This window comes from Callospermophilus lateralis, chromosome X, assembly GCF_048772815.1.
Source record: "Callospermophilus lateralis isolate mCalLat2 chromosome X, mCalLat2.hap1, whole genome shotgun sequence".
Classification (NCBI taxonomy): domain Eukaryota; kingdom Metazoa; phylum Chordata; class Mammalia; order Rodentia; family Sciuridae; genus Callospermophilus; species Callospermophilus lateralis.
Window position 1 is genome coordinate 38,441,779 of NC_135325.1, and position 25,850 is coordinate 38,467,628.

Consider the following 25,850-nt stretch of genomic DNA (forward strand, 5'->3'; position numbering starts at 1 on the left):
AAAACTAACGGGTAATATGCAGATACTAATTTCAGGAAATTTATTGTATTTATCAGTATTTTCTCATCAATATTATGTTTACTTCTATGATCATGAAAGATGAAAAAGTCAGAAGTCTTTTCAAATAAGTTACTATAAAATGAATATACAAAAAGTCCCATTCCCAAAGCCTTCTTACTAAATGATTTCGCAAACTCTAAGTACTACAAAAATGCAATGTTACTTAAGTAATAATAGATTTTTGAGGATACTAGTTTTTAAATTTTTACTTATATGAATAATTTATACCCTTCTCACACAGTATAAAACTTGTGTCAACTGATGGTAGAATGCAGGGGGGAGAGAAAATACTAGATATTAAATAGTATTCTCCCTTAGTACCTATGTTACCTCCTCAAAAAGACTTTGAGGCAAAAATCAATGTTAATAATGACCAATTCTGGCTGGGCTTGTTGGTATATACCTCTAATCCCAGCTACTAGGTGGACTAAAGCAGGAGATCACAATTTTGAGCCAGGCTTGGATGTTGTCCTGAAATAAAAAAAAAAAATAAAAAGGGCTAGGGATGTAACTCAAGTGGCGGATCACTCCTGGGTTCAATCCCCAGTACCGGGACAAAAAAATCTTCTGGAAGAGGAGGTATGAATAGGGGTTTTTCTTATATTCCCCTTTGTACTTTTCAGTATAATTTAAAGTTCTCAGAAACAGAATGCAAACATTACAAAAAAAGCACAGTCCTCCTTGTCTCCTCCCCTTCAAAAAAGTGTCAGTTTGCTCTAGTTACCCCAGCCACGGGTGCTGGGGATTAAACCCAGGGCTTCCTGCACACTAAGCAAGTACTCAACCACTGAGCCACAATCCCCAACCCCCTTCTCTATTTTTTTTTTTTTGATTATGTACCATCTTGCAACTTACTTAAACTACCTTGAAATTAGCTGTACTCACTACTGTAGTAGTCATGGGCAGCACTATAAAACCAAACTCTTCCCAATATTCTTTGCCATGACTCGATACTATCAAATTATTTTGCCAATATAATGATTTTTTTAAACCCAATTTTACTTTGCATTTCTGATGCTTGGTTTGAGTATCTTTTCATGTTATTGAACATCTTTAGTTTCCTATTGTGAAAAAAGTCTGTCCCTAATTTTCTATTTCTTATCCTTTAAATGTTACCCTGATCATTAAGGAGGACATACCAAAATATGTATACATCTTCTAAAATTGATTTAGTGATACATTAGAAAATGATAACAAAAGGAATGGAAAATGTCCTTTTAAACAAGAACATTACTTTCAGAGTACTTTATAACAGGACTACATTAACATCCTTAATGATAAATCTAGCTCAAAGATAAAAATGCATTTAAAGTATATACCTTGTTACAAAATAATCATTTATGCTATTGATTCATTTGGAATATACTTAATTTCATGTACATAGCATTTTGACCATGACATATTTTTCATATATCTTGTTTAACAGTATCAAAATCCTATATTACATTCTCTGATACAATCCTGTAATAGCACATTCTGCTATAGCACAATCCTGCTATAGCACATTCTATTCATTCCTCATATTATTATACTGATCTTTTTGAGTGTGATTTACAAGTCTCCCCTAAAAGACCACCCTATTTGTCCACTGTGTAGTTGCTTATCTCTGTGTTCCAGGTATATGGCAGCAACGAGTATGTCCTCAATAAATATTTGTTGAATGAATATCATCACCCACATTTAAAGAATGAGGAAACTGGCTCGGTGATGAAGTAATCTGCCCCAAGTAACATAGCTATTATGTATTTATTTCACATAAATTATAATAAGCTTATCTTTGTACTGTATCATTTCAACATTTTAAAATACAACATTGTACTTAAATGTTCACAATATCCTATATATTAGGGTTTTTGAATATAATTTTGTAGTTAAGAATGGAAATTTTGCAATACATTCTAAGCCCACTCAAAACCTAATTTATAATATGAAGTACAGCTGTCTCTTCACAGGCTTGGTTGATCACTAACTGGGTATAGGAGCCTCTATAAGCAGAAAACATTTTTAGGGGAGAGGAGATAAAGAGGGAAGAGAGGAAGAACAGCAGCAGTTAAAACAACAGAGTTGAGGACCAGGTGTAGGTATATTCATCTAAAGACCATAAACAGCTCTTGTAGTATCGACTGCACATGCCACTTTGAAATCTAAACTTGGCCCAGAGGTTTTTCTCAATATTACCTGTATTCATAGAAGACAACTGCAGGCTTTCTCACATATCAACAGTCTCAAAGGCTGGGGAGGCACATAGAATTAAGAGAGCTGTGAGAAACAATAGATAGGCTATATCAATGCATGGACAGTGCAATGAAAGAAATAATGACACAAAGAAAAAGATTAAGAAACTTTAAACATGATCTTACTTACAGTCCTTGACTGGACTATGAGTTTCTCAAGGGCCAATATCAAGCTTCATTCATTTAATATCCTCAAGTCTTTGTACTTATAGACACTCGATAAATGCTTATTCAACTTAATGAAGAGAGGTAAGATGTGAGAAGGGAAAAGATATAAATTTTAAAGTAACCATGGTTTTCATTTATTGAGCACTTGCTATATGCCTCACACAGTACTTTAGATACTATGTAAAATGTTAAAAGGGATAATATTTACCTCTTTTCTAACCTGCTATATGTGGTGCTACTCAAGTATGTTAATAGTGGTGACCTGATGACTATTGGGAAGACTCATTATGAGTTTCTAAGGTTACAGCAGAATCTTGAACATAAGAACCTTGAACAGTATAGATGGAAAGAGATCAAGGCAACCCACAGAACTGGGTAAGACACTTCAGAGAGTATAAATGGGACTCCCAACATTTTGTAAAGTGAAAAGCTACTCTGGTGGAACATTCAGCTATCACTGGCCAGAGACTCAGACTCAAACTGAATGAAGAACAAACCCCATTCCTCCACACCACTGCTGATTCGACAGACCTTAAGGTCCTGAGACATGCTTAGTTAACTGGCCATCATTTCATCACCCTGACTGCCCACCTGACCTGTTGGAGGAGTAGATCAAACTAGTATATTTAATAAATTACCATTCACTTATTATTGCTTACTGGGTATTAAAACCTTACATTTCATCATTTATTCCAATAACCATAAGAATAAGGTATTTCTCCAGATGAAACAATTGGCAGAATTAAATTAACTTACCCAAACTGATAGAACTAATAAGTGACCAGTTCTTGCCAAATCTAGAACTGTCTAGGCTGCTTGCTCCTTCTAAATGGGCTGCGTGGACCTTCTACTCTTTTCAAAGCTTCTCAGACTTTTCTACCTAAATTCTAATAAAGATTTTATATTCACAAAAATAGGTTAAGATATAATGAAGAGGAATCCTGGGGAAATTAAGTAGAAAGAGAAAAGATGGACTGAGTAAAAAGCTCAAAGCTTCTACCCATGATTTCACCCTTTATCTTAATTTCATTGGCTGATTCCAGTTCTACGACAGAAATGTACAAGACTAAGCCTGGAACATCCTGACACAGGAAGCTATCAAAGACTACTATACATCATGTCAAGAAGAATCAGTTGCCAATTTTAAGAGAGTCCCACATTAGCCAAAAGGGGGACAATTTGAACTTTAATACATCAGCTTCAAAAATGTATTAAAACTCATCAAGTGTTGATATCCATTAGTGCAAGGTTTTATAGAGATACATTTATATGTAACCTTTGTGATGACAGGGAACCAATTCCTTATATTGAAAGCAATGTTTTTAAGTGAGCATTTATCCTGTCCTTCCTATATAAACTGTATCACCGAGTAACCAAATAAAAGAAGGGAAACAAAATTATTCTAGCTAAAAGATGAAAACAAAATGATAGCATTGAAACATCACTATTTGGCAGCCCACAATGAATTAATGGATTTTTAAAAATCTAATCATCAAAACATAATGAATGTTGTTAATGAACACATCCCCACCATTATGCTTGCCAAAGGAAATGAACCTGAATTTATCAAGCCTCTGGATCCAGTTACCAATATGCAGGAAATAGGAACAATGATTTAGAGACATTTTGAGAACCATTGTAATAAAGGATTTCAAAATTACTTCCAGCTGAAGGCAAAACTAAACAGCACTGAAGAGTAAAGTGTTTAATTCTGAGAAAGTAGAGTCCAGAAAAAAAAAATAGTTAAATTGTGCCAACCATTATTTTATGCCAGTGGCAGTATATTCAAACTTACCAATCTTTAAAATCTAAATTAAATCATTCTAGAATAATTTAAATCCTCCCTATGTTTAGTCACCACTTAATGACTTTTGAAAAGGAAAAACTTCTTTCAACTCTTAAGATTATACAACCAGAATCCAGGGGTTGGTTTTAACATTTATCTAATTCAATCAGAAATCCAAACTGAATCAGATCTGCAATACCAATCTCCATAAAGATAAATTCCCACTTTCTATGAAATCACATTCTGGGATCAATGTCACCACTGTTAATTTTAAAAGCCAAATGATTTAATCTCAGCCACCTGGGAGGCTGAGGCAGGAAAATCGTTAAGTTCAAAGCCAGACTCAGTAATGTGGAAGGCCCTACTTAGTGACTGTCTCAAAATAAAAAAGGGGCTGAGAATGGGGATGTGTATCTGTGGCTGTGCACCCCTGGGTTCAATCCTTGATACCCTCCCCACCAAAAAAAAAAAAAAGCAAAATGACTAACAACTTTAGGGAACTCAAAGTTGAAAATTTTCAGGTTAACTGCCCAAACAAAAGCTACAGTTGTTTTCCTCATATTGAGAGCCACTCCTTCACTATCTGAAAGCATTTCTATAACCAGAAAACCAAGCTAGTCAACAAGTACATCAAGTTTTAGCAACTCAATCCCTATGACACATCAAATAAGAGGGCTTCCAAAGAATCTTAAGAGCTGAATTATCCAGAACATTAACATATATAAACATCTGGTAACCAGTCATTGAAAAAAGAGTCAGAGAACAATACAGAAAAACACAAAGAGTCCAAGTGCTTGTGATTACCTTATATATGCTGAGATCACTGTAAAACAGCCTAATATGGTTACAGCTACACAACAGAATTCAACAACTTATCTTACTCCAGGACAGGTAACATGGAATGCAAGAGCAAATATTTTCAAAGCTACCCAATTTTGCATTTCAATCATACTTTGAACTCTTGGTTGAAAACACACAGCAAAAGAAAAAAAACAAAAAAAAAACTGCATTTCCATTGTGAATGGCAGTTGTTAAAAAACTGTGAAAGGGGCTGGGGATATAGCTCAGTTTAAGGCCATGGGTTCAATCTCTAGCACTACCGAAAACAAATAAATAAAGTGGCTTGTCACTAATTCACTTTAAAACAAAACAACAAAAAAAACCTGTGGAAAACATTCAAATAGTGGAATGCTACTACACACAAAGTTCTATACCACTACTCTACAATTATCCTAGTCTCACAAACTTAGGCTACTACAGAAAATTCAAAAATATCTAATCACTATACCCAATATGCTCCAAACTGTTTTTACTGAAAGCATAATCTTGCTATAATTCCCCAAGAAAAGATCTTAGTGCATAATCCATAGATAGGTGATTCAATCATTTCATCTAAAAAAATTAAAGATTTTCAATTGTGACAACCTCTCCCCTTTCTGTTCCTTCAACTAGAAAATACTCTTGTTTTAAAGATAGAAACAAGAAGCCTTGCTCTTCCCACATTTTGTGCCTCAGTCAAACACTGGCTAAAGCCTGTGTGTTCAACTTCCATTCTCTGGTTTTGACCATGGAAGGAGTAGATCAAGGAATGGCTAATGCTGCATAAGAAATGAACAGTTTAAAGGACTTTATGCTGAAAGGACCATCATTTCCAGATGAAATAAAATGAAAAATAACAAGAATAAAAGTATACTTGTATTTAATAGTTGGAAATCAAAATATTAAATGGAAGCTCTCAAATATTGTTTTTGTATTGCAAATTCAAGAACAGTATGACAGCCAGAGGAACTCATCACTGTCTTAATAGCTTAGAAATTATGGGTCAGAGCACCAGAGATAACATCATCAAAAGAATAAAAAGCAACTTTATAATGTCATATAAAAATAACTAAATCACCTAAGGACACTGAAACCATGCATGAAAAACCCCAAAGGAATAATCAGGTCATATCTAGGAAACATTAGCTGCTACTACCAAGAGGCCTACTTTTCATGTGGAACAGTAAACAAAGCCAAGACATGAAACTGAATTCAGATATCAAATCAGACTTTACCACAAAAAAGGAATCCATGACTAGTTATTTTAGGATAGTGATTAGGCCAGCAGTATCAACTCCAACAGGGATACAGGAGATTACTACCATTGTTTCATTATAATGGATCCTCCAGGGTCTTTAATTTAACAAGAATAGGTTAGACACCACTACTGTGCTAAAATTCCCAAATGTAGGGGAAACACTAGGACAATTTCTTCAACAAATAATTTAGAACTAAAAAAAATGACAGAACCTACAGACTAAATCATATATAAGAGCTCTACCAACTATTTTTAATAAATGATCTTTCTCTGGATCTGGAGTCAAACAAACAAAACCAAAGCTGAGAAAATCAGGGAAATCTGAACACTAGTTTGTATATTTCTTATTTAAAAAGAAAACAAATCACATTTTTTTCAGCTGCAATAATTTTGAAGTTATGTTGAAACAGCCCAATTCTTTTAAAAATACAAATATTTTACAAATAAAATGATATGATAGCAAAGAGTTATTTCAAAGTAATCCAGGAGATGGGGAAAAAGTTGACTCAATTTTTTGTTTGAAATTTTTCACAACTGTTTAAAACTGATGACAGAAAATCTTCCAATTTCATTTTTTGAATGATGCTTAGAATGATTTAAAAAGTCATATACAGAACTCCCACTTAAAACACAATAAGCAACCAATGTCACATCAGATCCAGACAATGGAAGAAACCAAAGTATCTCAATCACAGAATGGAAATATCCCCACCATCTCATACTACCCACAAAGATCTACAAAAAAACGAACCTAAAATCACAGCCAATCATACTCATCCTGGTGGGAAATCCCAACACGGCTCCAACAGCCTTCTGAACCTTCCTGACCAAGTTGGTCCACTGGTTCCTCTGGAGCACTAACCCCTCAGGTCAGGCTATTGAAGGACCTACAAAAAAAGGTGGGGTGGGGGAGAGATACACAATGCATTTATTAGGGAGTAGGGGAGTTAACCATTATATAAATGTTCAAACATAATCAATTATTACTTCTGAAGGAACTGCCTTGAGCTGTAACTGAAGCATTCAGAAACCAATAGCTATAACAATACTTACAAACTGACACTTAGAAAACACCTCTGAAAACTCAACTCAGTATTCAACCAAAATGAAATTACAGGACAGTGTTGATCTTATAGACAAAATTATATCCTCTCTATAAACTGATACTAAGGAAATTTTAAATATATCTGTGAAAAAATTATACACATAAAAATTAATTTTCACCTTCATACATGCTTTTTGGCCATACTGGGAGACAAACGATAAACATCCTGGAAACTCAGGTTGAACTTTGCCATTGAACCTTAGACAAAGTTTTTATTTGGTATTGCCACTCCTTCCTCTCTTCTCAGAGATCTACCTAGAATAAATTAAACCTTTTAGATCATGCCTAGATGATCATTCCCAGATTTATTCTCATGCTGAATGCCAAAGAGTCAAATTTAAGATTAGTTAATTTGTGATCACTGTTTAACCCACTGTAAAAGGCACTAAGACAAAAATCTCAAAACAAAGTGACCACCTGAACTCAAATGAGAGAAATGTATTTGCCTCCAAAGTACTTGAAATTTAAGCCAACCTTGAAACTCAAAAATAGAGTACACACAGCTAATTATCAGATGATCACCCACTGTAAATTTTCAATCACTGTTTACCTTTTGCCATCATATTCCTACTTCACCCATAATCCAACCAAAAATAATTGAAAATAATCACTCACTTTAATATTGGCCTAATCAAAATATTAACAGTAAGGAAAACTCCAAATCACATACTTATTAAGTATGCTAGAAAACACAAAATGACAAAAGCACAACAGGAAGTACTATATTAAAGAACAAGCAGTGATTCCATTTGGAATTGGTATGCCAATTGACCTTTCTGACATCTCTAAGAAGTACCCTGCTCAGGTAAGAAGATGCCAAAGAGCAGATCCCCACACGGATCTTTAGGAACAAATAAACGTGCAGGAGAAAACAGCACAGGCACCCGAAAAGTAGCTAGCAGAAGTTTCCTTTACCATTGTAAAAGGCATGGCACCAAATTTCACTACTTTATGTAGAGTGACTTACAGGACAGATTGCTTTTGAAGGAGTAGGAGAAAGGAGTAGCTAAGGGATAAGAGACCCCTTCCAAAAGGTAAAACGGCTGATGTACCACTTAACAAGAACATTATTAATGACTGGCGGTCATTCTAGGAGAGTGATTTTGCACTGAAATTCCTAGACTAGTGGAAGAAAAGAGCAGGGATTACAGTGTTCAAACATTAGGAACCCCTGGAGATAGAATGGCTTATGAACTTTATTCTTTCCCAGGTAATAAAACTAGCGTGACTCAGGTGCATCTACCAAAATACTTATTTTTTTTTTTTTTTTTGGCAATACTAGGGATTGAACTCAGGGGCTTGCCCAGGCTAAGCAAGCATTCTACCACTGGGCTACATACCCAGCCCATACCAATGTATTTTTACACCAAGAAAAAGTCATCACAATTCATTGTGTGCCTACCATGAGCAAGGTACTTTACAAATTGGCTCATTATTTTTAGCAACAACCCTTATAAACACTAAGAATCTGAAAAGTAATTTGCCCAAGGTCGCAAAGTTCAACGTGAACCCAAAGCACACAATATTTCCACCATACCAGGCTGCCTCCCACGAATAGGAAATGTTGGTGTCTCCTCAATCTATGCAACATTGGAGCTAAAAGAAAGCAATGCTGAACATGTAATCTATAAAGGAAACAAATGATAGGGAATTAATTGCCTCAGTTACAGTGACATGGAGAAGAGAGAAAATAGAGCAGAACAGGGCAATGTTTAAAGGGCAAGATATATCAATGCTATTTTCTAATACATGGAAGGAGGATAATGTAGCAGAGCCTGACCCCTTATTAGGGGATTCAGTTCCTGGAAAAAGAGCATGGGGAGCGGGCAGGGAACAGGAAGGATTTAATAAGCGTGATGCAGGTAAGAAAGAAGTGATTAGCAGCAAAAATAGATATCCACAGACAAAAATGCTACAGAAATGCGGTGTAAGGCAGGGGGAAAAAAGATGGGTGGCAGGCTTGCAGGAGGATTGGGAGAGGGGCAGAGAACAGAAAGTTGGTTTAGTGGAGGGCCTTTTTATGGGGAGGGGTACGAAGAAGGGAATGCTAACAGCTGTGAAAGCAGCAGCAATGGAAGACTGCAATCATCTAACCACTGACCACACTGAACATGAATGCATTGTTACGCCCAGGAGCAGTCTAGCAGCATGCAGTTGAAGAAATCAGTACCCTATGCTTTGATCAGGTCATACAAGTGTGAGGATCCGAGGAAATGGAAGGTTACTATGACTCCATCCACAAAGATGGGAGTAAATGTAGGGAACGGGATAGGTTGGAGGACTCAGGCTAGGCTCTAAATTGACTTCCCTCCTTAAATACGCGCCCCAACTATCCACATAAACGAGCGAGATTTGACAGGACGGCAGAATTTGTAAAGAGGGAGGAGTACGTCAGACACTATACAGCTTGACCCTAAACCTTAGCACGGGAGTTGGGGAGGTAGATAGAGCCCACTTCAACTCATGAAAAACTAGGGGATTCATCTAGGTCGTACCAAGGGCTGAAACCGGAGGCGGGCTCGCAAAAATGGTAGGGTGGAGGGTACAAGTCGTTGTTGGCTTGCCCCACATCTCTTCCACAGCCCAATCTAACCCCAATCCCACTACCCAACTCCAGACTCCCCTCCCACACTTCCCAATCCGCCCACTGCGGCGGTAACGGAGGCGTTGACCGATTGATTGGTGGGGCAAAGGCAGGCCCACACGCGGCTGAGGCCCGGGAAATGGTGTCGCCTTAGCCGACAAGAAACGGATGATCTTCGTGTCAGGTACGGTTTACCGGCACCTCGGCGTTTTGCCATTCGTCACTTCCTTAACGTTGGGTACCTGAAAGGCGTCACAAGCGCGGATAACCAACACCTCAGTCCCGGGTCCTAGCCGGACAGACATCAGCCTCCGCCGCCATCTTAACAGCAGGCGGACCGACCCTAGTCACTGCCCCCCCACTCCGGAGCTACCTCTGCCACCACCAACGGATCCCACGAGGACCTAACCCCGCTCCCGCGAGAACTCACCGGCTAAGAACTGCACGAGCAGAAGACGTTGCCGCCGCCTCCGCGGCTGCTGCAGTCAGTAGCCGAACTGCTGCCGCCCGCGCAATCCCGCGAGAACCTCTACCGGACAGGGAAAAGCCTGAGCCCAGCCCTTCCCAGACCCCTCCTCCCACTAAAGCCGAAGTCGCTACGGCTCCGCTCTCACCCTACGCGAAGCTAAAAGCAAATGACGCACAACCGCACGAAGCACCACGGGGCGGAGCCAATCTGCCGCCGCCGGCTCCCGCATGCGCTGTGAGAATTATCGCGATATTACGTTTGGCCTCGGCGAGACCTTCGAAATTCACCGCAGGATGCCGCCCGCGCCTCGCCTTTAGGAAACATGAGATCTCGCGAGACCTGCCGCACGCTCCTAAAAAGGAGAGAGGCGGGGCTTCATGAAAATGACTGGGAGTTTTTCGGGGAAAGGGAGGAAGCTCCGGTCCTGCAGGGATCTCGCCTACCACGAGGTTTCCGACCCACTGCGGAGCTGGCTGCCAAACCTCGCGATGACACAGCTCAGCGCCAAATCTCGGCCATGTCCTGAAAACTGCCTCCACCCCCGATCTAGGTGTCTAGAGCTTGCCTAGTGCTTGAGGAAATTTTTAAAAGTCAACCTGTTTATTCTCACGCTTCCGGGCAGGGTTGTACCAATTAGCCAAACTCCATTCTGGAAGGGGAGCAATAGGTTCCCCATTGTTACCCACCTCCAGGAATAAAATATTATTCTGGACTAACACATAGAAGATGTTCGATCTCACAATAAGCACGCAAATGCAAATGAAAACAATGACATAACATTTTTTGCACACTAGAGCGGTAAAATTTCTAAAAGACCTATAACATCCAGACTCCTTCTCTCGCCGCACTGCAGGCTAACCTGAATCCATCTTAATCTAACTAAAGGTTCGTATCATTAGTTCTAGCTCCAAAACCACCAATTTTAACTACTGAAGCTTTACCTTGGAATAACCAAAAAGACCCAATAAAGTGGTTTTCTCCAAACAAAGGAGTCTGCCCTCAAAGGCAAATTCAAGCTTGCGGGGGAGGGGGGCATTGAAGGGGGTGAGTGCTTGAAGCTTTTAATATGGCAGTTTTTCCACGTCCAGCCCACAATGTTTCTCCAATAAATCTTGGGATCCAATCTGGCTCGATTTGTGGGCTTTTCCATTCTAATGCATTGTTCTGTCCATTCTAATTTAAATATTATTCCCTTAGAGTAAATGTTAATAGACAGTAGTTCAAATACCCCCATCTTATCTTTTAAAATATCTTCTTGGTTATTCTTAGCAATTTTTCGCCTGGATGAACTTTAGAATCAATATTAAGTTCCAGAAACTTGGTATATTTATTGAAATTGCATCAACTGCATGTCAATATCGCAAAATGGACATCACTACGAAATTGAGCCTTCTTATTCAGAAGCATGGTATCCCTTCTCCACTTGTGAAAACGCTTTTATTATATTCCTCAATAAAGTTTGATAGTTTACTTACAGGTATTTTTATTCGTTTTTCTTGCTATTGCGAGTAAGATTTTTCTTTAGTATTAAATTTTCAAAATTCTTATTGCTATAGATAAGAAGACTACTGATATTTGCCTATCCACTTTTGTAATCGAATAAAAATGTTGTATTTTACTAATAATAAGGAAAATGCAAATGAAAACAATGACATACAATTTTTATCCTTTATATTGGCTAAAATTATAAAGATTGATAACAATTCATTTTGGCATAGCTATAGAAAAATAGACACTCTCTCACAACACTGGAGGGTGTAAATTAGTATAGCCTTTTGGGAAAGCAATTTGGAATAAATTTATCAGAATTCAAAATGCATACACACTTTGACCCAGCAATTACTATTCTAAGAATTTCTCCTACAGAAATACTGATACATGTGTATGAAACATATACACAAACCCATTCATTAAAGCGTTGCTTGCAATAATCCCCTCCCCCCTAAAAAGGAAACAAGCTAATGTACATCCATCCGGAAATAGTTAAATAAACTGTAGTACAATCATACAATGCAGCTGTTTAAAAGCTGGGATAAATTTTGATTCCCCGATATATAAAGATCTAGAAGACATTGTTAAAAATTTTTAAATCATCCGAAATGAATGCGCGCGCGTGCGTGCGTGTGTGTGTGTGTGTGTGTAGTACCATTTAGATACCAAAACATATATACATATACATATATATATATACACAACGCCTAGTAGTTACCCGCGAAGCCCGCCTGCCCGCCCCTCACCTTCCCTGTGAGGCCGCCTTCCTCGAACCCGTGAGAGAAACGCCTGAGGCCTGGCCTCTACACCCTCTCTAGGGCCACTTGGCCAAGGCTAACGCCGGTACCTCGCATCCCCACTGTCGGCCGCTCTCTGTTCGCGCTGCCGGCAGCTGCCCCGCTGTCCCCAAAGATGCGGCTAGCTCTCTACTGGCGCCGGTGGGGCCTGGGGGAGGGGAGAGGAGGCGGGGTTCAGGGAGGGTTGGGGCAGACCGCCCGGCCCCTTCAACAGCCTTTCCCGCAGGCTCCCCAAGGCCGCCACCTCCGTGCCTTCGCGCAGGGTCCCGTGAGAACTGCCCCCCCTACCCGCGAGGAACCAAAGACGGCGGCGCAAACAGAGCCCGTTTTCCTGCCCAGGGGTAGAAGCTCACCTTGGCCGCAATGGCTCCCCGGGGCCCTCAAGAGCGTGCAGGGTCCGCGGCCCTGCTTCAGCCCTTCTCCCCTCTCTCGCCCTCGGTCGAAAGCCTCCCCCCTGCGGCTCTGCTCACACTCGATTTGAGGCTCCACCCACCACACCAGAAGCCCCGCCTCTGGCCCTTGGGAGGGCGCTCCCTCCGCGGTGAAGCTGGGTCTCCGAGTACAGGGGACCCCTCCAGTGTACTCACTGCCCAATAAAGGCAACCAAAAAAGGATAGTAGGGTCGCTAAAGAACTGAGATTTGACTCTAGGCACACTGAACGCTGCTGAAAAGGACATGATTTGATTTGATTTACGTTTTAAAAATTAACGACCTCTCCAGCTGCCTTGAAGAATGAGGGATGGGGGCAAGAGGGCAAACCCAGACTGCGGATGGCAGGACAACAACATCATAGTGAGATCACAGGGCAAACTCTTAAAATACTTCAGACACATAGTAAGTCCTCAAACATTCTCTTTTTCTCCTTGGTGTTATTTGGGGTAGTATAATTGGCCAGGAATCCATAGAGGATCTACATTTATAAATGCATTGGCATACAACGAATCTGGTAGGAGATCCCCTATTAATTGTGCTTCGTCTGGGAGTGCAGAATGAGATTGAGGGGTAAGAAGATGGAGGCTTTAATTTGCAACTCTACATACTTTGATAAGGTTTGAACTATTTAAAAAAGGATGTGTTAATTTGATATCTTAAAGTATAAATTAAAAAGCACTAACCAAAGAACACTTGAAATATAAAGGAAATAAAAATTGTAATCATATCCTTCAGTTTTAATTCCATCCTTGCAAAACTGGCTCATGCCTGAAATTTGGAATCTGTGGAGTGGATCCACCACCACCACCACCAATGTAAACATACACACTCAATTTTGTATATAAATCTCAGGAAATGTACAGAAGCCCTGTGAGATAGATTGTCTCATTGAATATACTTCTAATGTTATTATTAATGGGTAAATGTAATTCCACTCTAAGGCTAATTATTTATTTAACTAAAACCCTATATTTAGATCTTTTTTATTATAAAAAATGCAGACATAGCTTCTGCAGCAGTCATTGAAGGCCAACAACCATAGCTCTGCCCTATGCCATCACCATGGGCCTCAAGAAGAACCGTAGGGTAACCAAAACAAGCACACCAAATCTGTGCAGTACATGATTCAAGGTGTGTAGCTTTGCCTCATAGGAGGTGCATGAAATGGCACTGCTCCAGGTCTCCAAGGATAAATAGACTCATCAAGAAAAGGATGGGTCACACACTCATGCCAGAAGTAAAGCTAGAGATGCTGAGCAACACACTGGCTGCCATGAGGAAAGCAGCTTGCAAGAAGAATTGAATCCCCTCTCCCCTCTATACATAATAAAATCTTTATAAAAGGAAAAAAAGGAAACGCAGACATGAATGTCAATGTAACTAAACGCATAATTCTAAGATTTTTTTCTTAAGAAGAAACTTGTAGAAATGGAGTAGCTAGGGTTGAAAGGTCATTATTCCTCAAAATACAGAACAGGATCTCCAGAATAGTTTTAACAATATGCAATTCACCAGAAATACCCCCCAAAATTCGATTTATACCCATATTTCTATACCCTCACCCATATTACTAGTATAGTTCTAAAATTTTTTTCAATTTAATAAACGCTTTAATTCTAATTCCCAAATCTCACACCATCTGCTTTAATTTCAATAAGCCATGATCTCTACAGCTAACTCTAACCTCTACCTTTCTTCTGTTAACTCCTAGTCCCATAAAATCTAGTTCCCCATCTCTAATTCTAAAATCCCACATACCCCACAACCCTAGTTTACATTTAAATCTGCAGCAGTTGCTAGTTCTCTTGCTAACTCCATTGATCCAATCCTAACTCCCACCAATACTACACCCCTACAAACACACACACCATTTTCATTTCTCTTATTGTAAAATATTCAGAAAATATATGAAAGCATAAAGAAAATGCCAAAAGAAAAAAGGTTGGGACAGAGGATGCAGCTCTGTGGCAGAGCACTTACCTACCATGTGCGATGACCTGATTTGATCCCCAGTGCTGAAAAAAATTAAAAAATAAAAAATGCGGTCCCATCACCCAGAGAGACAATGTTCTGGTTTAATGTCCTCCCAGCCTTTTCTATAAACACACACACACACACACACACACACACACACACACACATTTCTAAACAAAAATATTATCATGGCATATTGTTATTTAATAACCAAGTATTTGTCATGTCACTGATTATTTGTCTATAACATTTTAATGGCAATATGAAACATTCCTTTTTTTTTTTTTTTTTTTTTGCAGTTCTAGGGATTGAACTCGGGGGCACTCTGCCACTGAAATACATCTCCAGCCTTTCCCCCCAGCCCTCTTTTTATTTTTATTTTGAGACAGGGTCTTGCTAAGTGATTGAAGCTGCCTCAGCCTCCTGAATATATGGGATTTTAAATGAGTACCTTGGTACCCAGCTAAGCAAGTCTTTCTTGGGCATATAATTAACATTGGTTTTGTTCTTTTTTTTTAAAAAAAAAATCTTTTCCTAAATTTATGTGAATGAATTATTATAAAACACTCACCACAGATGAATTTTAAATTCACCTAACATTCATACATACACAAATGGAAATACATAGTTTAGTATTATGTTGTTTACTTTTTTAAATATAAATTGTATTTGATATACTGTTCTGTTAATTGCTTTGTTCACTTAATTTACCTTAAAGATCTGTCCATGTCAGGATATAAAAATCTATTTCATTCACTTTACCTACTACATAACTATTTAATTGAATGAGTATATGTAGTTAACCATTCACCTTTTGATAAACATGTCTTCTATCCTTTACTTTTACAGAGCTTTTTGTTATTATTAGCAGCCCTGTGATGAATATCTTTTTACATGCTTTTTTGTGCATATGCTAAAATATTTCTGTAAGGTAAATACATAAAAATTAAATATATCAAAGATCACATTCTGAAATTTTAATATATAATGCCAAATTGCCCTCTAGAAAACCTATTTCAGTTTATATCTCCCCAATGTTCTTAATGAAATTGGATATTAATGAATCATTTTAAAATTTTGCCATTGTAATGGATGAAAAAATCTCTCATTGCTTGCATTTTCATGATTAGCAAATTTAAGGAATATTTTGTATGTTTGTTGGCTATTTACTTACCTTATTTTGTGGCTTCCCTGCTCACACCCTTTACCTATTTTCCGGCTGTATTGTATGTCTTATTATTGAATTATGGAGTCAGGATGTAAATTTTTGTGACATGGGGGAAATTTTGTTGCAGCATTTTGTTTATTTTTAAATTTTGTTTATGAGGTCATTTGGGGTATAGATGCTTTAAATATATAAGCTGGGCATGCTGGCTCCCACTTGTAGTCCCAGTGACTCTGGAGGCTAAGGCACGAGGAAGGCAAGTTGGAAGCCAGCCTCAGCAACTTAGCAAGATCCTGTCTCAAAATAAAAAAAAAATAAAAATTAGGCGGATAGCTCAGTGGTAGAGCACCCCTGGTTCAATTCCCAGTATGGGAAAAAAAAGTATATTGATGCATACACATTTAATAATAGTTTCTTTTATGGCTTTTGCATTTTGGAATCTTGCAAAAGAAGGCCTAGAGAGAGAGAGAGAGAGAGAGAGAGGTGTGCCAGGGCCTTGTGCATGTAAGGCAAGCACTCTACCAACTGAGCTATATCCCCAGTCTGTCCTTTCTACTCTTAAGATTAGAAACATTGTCCTGAATTTCCTGATAATATTTTAGAATGTTTTATGTTTAATTCTTTAAATCATCTGAAGTTTTTGTTAACACATTCCTAAGTCAATAAATATTCTCATGATATTATCTTCTATAGATTAATATTATTCCATTACAATACTAATTACTTATTAGGGTCTTAAACATTTACCGAGCAATCATTCTTTCCTTTTACCAAAAACCAAGTTCCTGGGACGGGGTATGTAGCTCAATGGTAAAGTGATTGCCTAGCATGTATGAGGATCTAGATTCAATCCCTAGCACCAAGAAAAAAAAAACTGGGGACAGGGAATATAGTGCAGTAGTAGAACACATGCATAATATGTACATAATTCCTGACTCCATAATTCAAAAATAAACAAAAACAAAAATAAAAATTTTTATGACTATATACATGGACTTAAATATATAAAGCGTCTATTTAATAGTCTTAAAATCCATACAGGAACCAAAATCAAACTATTTTTTAAATTGACAGACAATAATTATACATCTTTATCAGCACAATATAGTGTATTGATACATGTATAAATTGTGTAATTATCAAATCAAGATAGTTAGCATATCCATCACATGACACATCATTTCTTCATAGTGAAAGCATTCAAAAGCCTCTCTTCTAGCTATTTTGAAAGATGCCTTATTGTTATCTAAAGTCATCCTACTGTGCAACAGATCACCAGAACTTGTTCCTCCTATGTAATTGTAACTTTGTACCCATTGAACAATCTCTCCCAGCCTCCTTTCCCTCACCAGCCTCTGGAAACAGATATTTTACTCATTATTTCCATGAGATTAACTTTTTTAGACTCCTCATGAGTGAGGAGTATGCAGTAATTGTCTTTCCATTTCTAACAAGGTCCTTTCAAGCTATCACAAATGATAGGATTTCATTCAGTTTATCACTATACAATATGCCATTGTGTGTATATATCATGTTTTCCTTGCACATTCATCTGTTGGTACATACTGAGGTTTATTTCCACATCTTGGCTATTGTGAAAAGTGCTGCATTTATAAACCTGAGAGTGCATTTGACATTTGTCTGTTTTGCTTTTGTTTCCTGTGTTGTTAGAATCTTATCTAAAAAATCCTTGCCCAGACCAATATCATGTAGTATTTCCTCTGTATTCTTCTAGAAGATTCATAGTTTCAGGTGTTACATTTAAATCATTTTTTGTATTCATTAAAATTACACAAAATAGTGGCATTCATTGTGATATATTCATAAGTGCAGGTAGCATAATTAGGTCAATTTCATGGCCCAGTATCTCCCTTTTCCATTCCCATCTCCCTCCCCTGAATATCCTTATCTACTCTACTGGACTCTCTTATATTTTCATGAAATCCCTTTTATTTCATTTTTTCTCTCTAGTTTCCATATATGGGAGAAAACATACCGTTCTTGACTTTCTGAGTCTGGTTTATTTCATTTGACATGATGTTCTCCAGTTCCATCCATTTTCCTGCAAATGAAATAATGTCATTCTTCTTTATGACTGAGTAAAACTCCACTGTGTGTATATGTACCACATTTTCTCAATTCATTCATTCATTCATTGACAGGCATCTATACTGATTCCATAACTTGGCTATTTTGAATTGCACTGCTATAAACATGCATATGACTATATTCTTCTGAGTAATTTTTTGAATGAAGTAATGGTATAGCTAGGTCACATGTGGTTCCTTTCCTAGTTTTTTGAGGAATCTCCTTATTGCTTTCTGTAGTGGTTACTGATGAGGGCCACAACCAAGTTAAGATGGCGCCTGGCAGTATGCTAGGAGGAGTGGTTTCTGAGCCAATGCCAGCTAGCATTTAAGATGATGGAGATTCCTTAATGACTGACTGCTGTGTCTAGATTATGCCAATTAAGTTAAGCTGTGTATAATTATTAAGATGATGAGGATTCCTTAATGACTGATTGCTGTAACTGGATGATGCTAAATTGAGTCAAGCTGTGTATTCAGTTATGTATATATACCTCTGCTGTCCTACAATAAAGTGGTTCCCACTGTATCAACCTTCACAAGTTGCTTGTCACCCCCTGGTTATTTTGCCCAGCCAGATTGCGGCAGTTACACTAATTTACATTCTAACCAAAAGTGTGAGTGTTCCTTTCCCCCCATATCCTCACCAGCATTTGTTATTATTTGTATTCTTATTGATTGACATTCTAACTGGAATGAGATGAAATCTCAGTGTAGTTTTGATTTGTATTGAACTGATTGCAAAGGATGTTGAAATTTTTTTCATATGTTTGTTGGCCACTTGTACTTCTTTTGAGAATATCTTTTTAGTTCATTTGCTCATTTATTGAGTAAGTTATTTGTTGGGCTTTTATGGGGTGTGTTAAAGTTTTGATTTCTTTATATATTCTAGAGAGTAATCCCTTGTCAGAAGAGCATCTGGAAAGGGCTGGAGCTATAGCTCAGTGGAAGAGCTTCTTGCCTAGCATGTGCGAGACACTGGGTTCAATCCTTAGCACTGCAAAATAAATAAACATAATAAAAACAATTATTAAAACATAAGAACAACTGGAAAATATTTTCTTCCATTCTGTAGGCTTCTTCTTCATGTTCTTGCTTGCTGTGCAGAACTTTCAATTTGATATCATCCCATTTATTAATTCTTGGTATTATATTCTGAGCTTTATGAGTCATATTGAGGAAGCTGTTGCCTGTGTTTATGTTGGAGTATTAACCTATGTTTTCTATTAGCAGTTGAATGTTTCCAGTCTAAATCTTAGGTCTTTGTTTCACATTGAGTTGACTTTGGTGCAGGGTGAGAGATAGTGATCTACTTGGTTTTTTTAAATATTTTTTTTTAGTTTAGATGGACACAATATGTTTATTTTATTTTTATGTGATGCTGAGAATTGAACCCAGTGCCTCCCACATGCAAGGTGAGCACTCTACCACTGAGCTACAACCACAGCCCAGTGATCTACTTTTATTCTTCTACATATCCAATTTTTCTAGCACCATTTGTTTAAAAGGCTGTCTTTTCTCCAACACATTTTTGCAACTTTTGTCAAGAATCAGATGACTGCATATGTGTAGGTTTGTCAGCTATTCTTCTATTGTATACTATTAGGCAACGTGTCCGTTTTTATGCCAGTACCATGCTGTTTTTGTTACTGTAGCTCTATGGTATAATTTGAAATTGAACATAATAATGCACCCAGCATTGCTCTCTTTCCCTAGAATTGCTTTGGCTATTCTGGGTCTTTTATTGTTTTCATTAAAGAGGTCTTTTACCTCCTTGGTTAGATTTATTCCTAGGTATTTTTTGAGACTATCATGAATGGAATTGGTTTGCTTTCTTTCTCAGCAGATTCCTTAATGTTATATAGAAAAGTTGTTGGTTGGGACTGGGGTTGTAGCTCAGTGGTAGAGTACTTGTCTAGCATGTATGAGGCCTTGGGTTCAATGCTCAGCACCAAATATAAATAAATAAAATAAAGGTATGCAAAAAGAAGTTATTGACTATTTGATTTTGTATCCTGCTACTTTGTTGAATTTCTTAGCTCTAGAAGTCTTCTGGTAGTGCTTTTTAGATCTTCTATGTATAGGATCATGTCATCTGCAAACAATGATAATTTGCCTTCTTTTCCTCTTTGTATCCCTTTTATTTCCTTCTCTTGCCTAATTGCTCCTGCTAAAATTTCAAGTAGGATGTTGAATAGGAGTCGGTGAGAATGGACATCCTTTTCTTCTTGATTTTAGAGGAAATGCTTTCAGTTTTTCACCAATCACTATTATGTTGGTTTGGGGTTTGTTTTATATAGTCTGTATAATGTTGAGTGAAGTTTCTTTTATCTTTAGTTTCTTCAATGTTTTTGTCAGGAATGAGTGCTGAATATTTTCAAAGGCTTTTTTTTTGCATCTGTTGAAATGTTTGTGTGATTTTTGTCCTCAATTCTATTTATGTGGTAAATTATATTTATGGATATGCTTATAATGAACCATCATTGAATCCTTGGAATGAAATTAATTTGATCACAATGGATATTCTTCTTAATATGCTGCTGAGTATGATTTCATGATATTTTATTAAAAATTTTTGTGGTGGGCACAGTGCCACACCTCTATAATTCCAGCAGCTTGGGAGGCTGAGGCAGGAAGATCACAAGTTCAAAGCCAGTCTCATCATCTTAGAAAGTCCCTAAGCAATGTAGTGAGACCCCTTCTCAAAATTAAAAAAAAAAAATTAGAAAGGGCTGGAGATGTGGCTCAGTGGTTAAGCACCCCTGGGTCCAATCTGTGGTACCAAAAAAAAAAAGGGGGGGGATTTTTGTGTTTATGTTCATAAATGATAATGGTGTGTAATGTTCTTTCCTTAATGAATCCTTATCTGTTTGACATATCAGGGTGATATTAGCCTATTAGAGGGAATTTGGGGGCGTTCCTCCTTTCTGTTTCATGGAATAATTTGAGAACAATTGTCATTAGGATTTATAGGTCTGGTAATATTGAGATGAGAATCCATTTGGTCCTGGGCTTTTCTTTGTTAGAAGACTTTTTATTACTGCTCCAACCTCACTGCTTATTATTGATATGTTTAGATTTTCTATATCCTCTTGGTTCATTTTGGTAAGTCATGTATGTCCAGAAATTTTTCTTTTTGTTCTAGATTTTCCAATTTATTGGAAAATAGGTTTTGAAAATAGTCCCTAATGGTCCTCTGGATTTCTGTGATGTCTTTGGTAATATCTCCTATTTCATTTCTAATTTTATTAATTTGAATATTCTCTCTCATTCTTCTGGTTAGGTTGGCAAAGGATTTATCAATCTTGTTTATCTTTTCAAAGAAACAACTTTTCATTGATTCTTTGCATTGATTTTTTAAAAGTTACCTATTTAATTCATCTCAGCTCTGATCCTAATTATTTCTTTCCTTCTACTGGTTTTGGAAATGTTCTGTTCTTGTTTTACTAGAGCCTTGAAATGTATCATTACACTGGTTATTTGAGATCTTTCTGATTTTTTATGTAGGCATTGTTAGCTATAAACTTTCTTATTAGAGACTTCCCAATGTCACAGAAATTCTGATAATGCTGTATCTCTATTCTTATTTGTATCTCTATTCTTATTTTTAAATTAATCCCTATCTTTTCTATGACTCATTCATTGTTCAAAAGTGTATTGTTCAATCACCACGTGTTTCTATAGTTTCTGTAGTTTTTCTTGCTGTTAGTTTCTAATTTCCTTACATTATATGTAAGGAATCATATAACTTTTTTGTATTTGGTAAGGCTTGCATTGTGACTTAATGTATTTTGGAGAAACTTCAAAGAGCAACTGAGGGAAAAGTGAATTTGGCTGATGTTTGATAAAATATTCCATAGACATCTGTTAGAGCCATTTGATTTATAATATGTTCTAGCTCTCAAGAGTCTTTACTGATTTTATGTCTGGATGACCTAACTATTGTGAGATAGGTGTATTAAAGTCATCCAGTATTATTGTGTCTATCTGAGTCATTATGTTGAGTAGTGCCTGTTTTATGTAGTTAGGTGCACTGATATTTGGGTCATAAATATTTACTGTATTTAAAACTTTTTGTAGGATTAATCCCTTTTGCAGTATGAGTTAAACTTGTTTGTCTCTTCTGATTAATTTTGGCTTGAATTCTCTTTTGTTAGATATGAGTGTTGCTACTCCTGTTTGTTTTCAGGCTTCACTTGTATGGAATATAATTTTCCATCTTTATACTTTCAGTATGTGGCTGAATTTTCCAGCAACATGTGTATCTTACAAACAACATTAAGTTGGGTCTTCTTTTGTAATCCATTCTGCCAGTATACATCTTAACTGGAGAACTGAGACCATACACATTCAATGTTATCATAGATGTTTATTAACTCCTGCCACTTTTATTTTTTAATATTAATTGAGTCCTGTTTCTTATTAGCTCAGCTACCCTTCTGATGAGATCTACCCATTCTTGAGATGTTTATTTAATTCCTTCTCTATGTAGTATTTCCTTAAGTATTTTCTGTAGTGCTGACTTAGTAGTCATTAATTCTTTTAATTTATGCTTATCCTTTTTGGCAGGAGAGTACCAGGTATTGAACCCAAGGGTGCTTAACTGCTGAGTCACATTCCCAGCTCTTTTTTGTATTTTATTTAGAGACAGAGTTATTCTGAGTTACTTAGGACCTCACTAAGTTGCTGACACTGGCTTTGAACTCATGATCCTCCTGCCTCAGCCTCCCTAGCTACTGGGAAAATGTGTGCTTATCTTGACAAGTTTTTATTTATTCTTCAATTCTGAAGGATAGCTTTGTTGTGTATATATATATATATATATAAATTTTGATTAGCATTTATCTTCTCCTGCATTTTAGATCTGGTACTGAGAAATCAGAAATAATTTTGATTGGCTTCCCTGTAAATGTAACATAACAGTATTCTCTTGAGGTTTTAAAATTCTAATCTTGTTTATATATTAGTCATTTTAATTATAATCTTTTTTGTGGAAAGGTTCTTTTTTATCTTGTCTACTTGGTGTTCTAAATGCCTTCTGTGTCTAGATGTTCATCTCATTCCCAAGAAAACTATGCATTTTTTTAGCAGTTTTTTTTCATGGAGTCTTTTTTTAAGAGAGAGAGAGAGAGAGAGAGAGAGAGAGAGAGAGAGAGAGAGAGAGAGAATTTTTTAACATTTATTTTTTCAGTTTTCGGCAGACACAACATCTTCATTTTATTTTTATGTGGTGCTGAGGATGGAACCCAGCGCCCCACGCATGCCAGGCGAGCGTGTTACCAGTTGAGCCACATCCCCAACCCAGTCTTTTTTTTTTTTTTCATGGAGTTTTCTATATATGAAATCATGTTGTCTGCAAATAGGTATAATTTTCCTTCTCCTTTCCAATTTGGATGCCTTTATTTTTTTCTTGTCTAATTGTTCTTAATAGTATTTCCAGTGCTACACTGAATAAAACATTGAACATGGGCAACTTTGTCTGCTTTCAGATCTTAGATAGGAAGTGTTCAACTTTTCCTATTCAGTAATGCCAGCTGTTGTGACATCATATATGGCCTTTATTGTGTTGGGATACATGTTTTTTATAGCTAATATTTCAGGGAAAAAAAGTATCATGAAGGGATATTATATTTTGTCAAATATTTTTCTGTGTCTATTGAAATAATCATAAGGTTTTTCTCCGTTATGTTAATGAGAAATATCATATTTATTCATTTGTGTATGCTGAACTATTCTTGATTTCCTGGGATAAATTCTATTTAGTGAATGATCTTGTTAATACACTGTTGTATTTAATAGTCTAGGTTTTGGCTGGTAGTTTCCTCTTTGCATGTGTCCTTGTTGGGTTTTGTATTAGAGTAATGCTAGCTTGAAGAGTTAGTTTGGAAGTAGTCCCTCTTCTACAATTTTCTGGAATAGTTTGGGAAGAATTGGCATTAGTTTTCCTTTAAATATTTAATACCAAACTATTTTAATTACCTAAGATTTAAGTTAATATTTCTATATCTTCTGTGACAAGCTCTTCTTTTTATCCCCAAAATTTCTTGACTGTTCTCATGAATTTTCTTTTCCAGATGGATCTTAAAATTAACTTGTATTTTCTAATACAAGTCCAATTTATATTGGACTTTTGGTTGCATAATTATTTCATCAAATGGGCATAATGTATTACATTTGACAACCAATCTCCTATTGCCATTCATGTATGTTGCTTCTATTTGTCCACTGTTATATGCAACTCTGTGATAGACATTTAGACAATTCTTGCTTACCACTATGATTATTTAACTTACCACTATGATTATTTAACTTACTGAATTTCAGTAAGTCAAAGCATATCCATATTTAGAGAGGGATTGGCAAGTATTACTCAATTTACTTTGAGTAAAATTTTTACCAATTTACACTCCCATGGGGCATGGTGTGTCCCATAATACTACTGGGTCATTAACTGGTTTTGAAATTTGGTACATCTCATTGTTTTGATGATGTATTTTATATGTTTTTTATTGGTGCACAAAAATTATCACAAATTCTGCAGCTTAAACCCCACTTATTATCTGATATTTCTGCAGATCAGAAATCTGATGAGCTTGTTTGAGTTCTCTGTTTAGGGTCTCACAATACCTAAACCTAGGTGTCACCAAAGTAGGCTTTTATCTAGAGGCTCTGGAGATGAACCTACTTCCAAGCTGACTCACACTGTTGGTAGAATGCAGTTCCTTATCATTGTAGAACTGAGGTCCCCCGCTTCCTTACTGGGGTTACCCGCATTTTTTCTCATGTAGTCACTTCCATCTTCTAACCAGCAGCTTGAATTGTTCTCTTGCTTTGAATCTCTCTGACTTCTCATTTTGCCCCTAGCCTGAGAAAATCCTCTGCTTTTAAAAAGTTCATGTGATTAGATTAGAATCATTGTGTCAATCCTGAATAATCTCCCTATTTAAAAGTGAACTGATCAGTGACCTTAATTATATCTTCAAAATTCCTTTTGCCAGATAATGTAAGTTATCCTGTGCATCATATATCATCACATAATCAGAACTAGAAATTAGGACATGAAATCTTGTCATTTCAGAATTCTGCCTACCACTGTTTTATTTTCCCTCTTTCAAGAAACTACATGAATACATTCTTGTTGTGCAAATATCAACATCACGGAAGTACTATATGTGGAACTAAACAAAAGCTGTCTTTCACCAGCTTTGTCTTCACTATCACTCTTGCTTAGAAGCAGCCCTCAATATTTTTTGTGCATAGCAAGAAATCTTTTTGTAACTGGTCATCCTACTTAACTTTCTTTTCAGTTCTAATAGATTTTCTATTCATAATCTTTGGTTTTCCAGATAGGTAATGATACAATCTGCAAATAATGGTTTGTCCCTTCTTATAATATTTATATTCCTAAATGCATTTACTT

General features: G+C 36.8%; 1 protein-coding gene across 17 annotated transcripts in view; it reads right to left on the reverse strand.

The window, feature by feature from the left end:
* Huwe1 (HECT, UBA and WWE domain containing E3 ubiquitin protein ligase 1) overlaps positions 1–13,208 on the reverse strand; it is a 143,034-nt gene extending 129,826 nt beyond the window's left edge. For 6 of the 17 annotated variants that reach the window (XM_077107133.1, XM_077107132.1, XM_077107135.1 and 3 more), the window contains exons 1-2: positions 13,125–13,208; positions 7,077–7,212 (exon numbers count right to left, since the gene is read on the reverse strand). The gene's annotated coding sequence lies outside the window, so the exon portion shown is untranslated. The other 11 variants (XM_077107137.1, XM_077107136.1, XM_077107122.1 and 8 more) reach the window with 9 other exon arrangements.
* Positions 13,209–25,850: the final 12,642 nt, after the last annotated feature.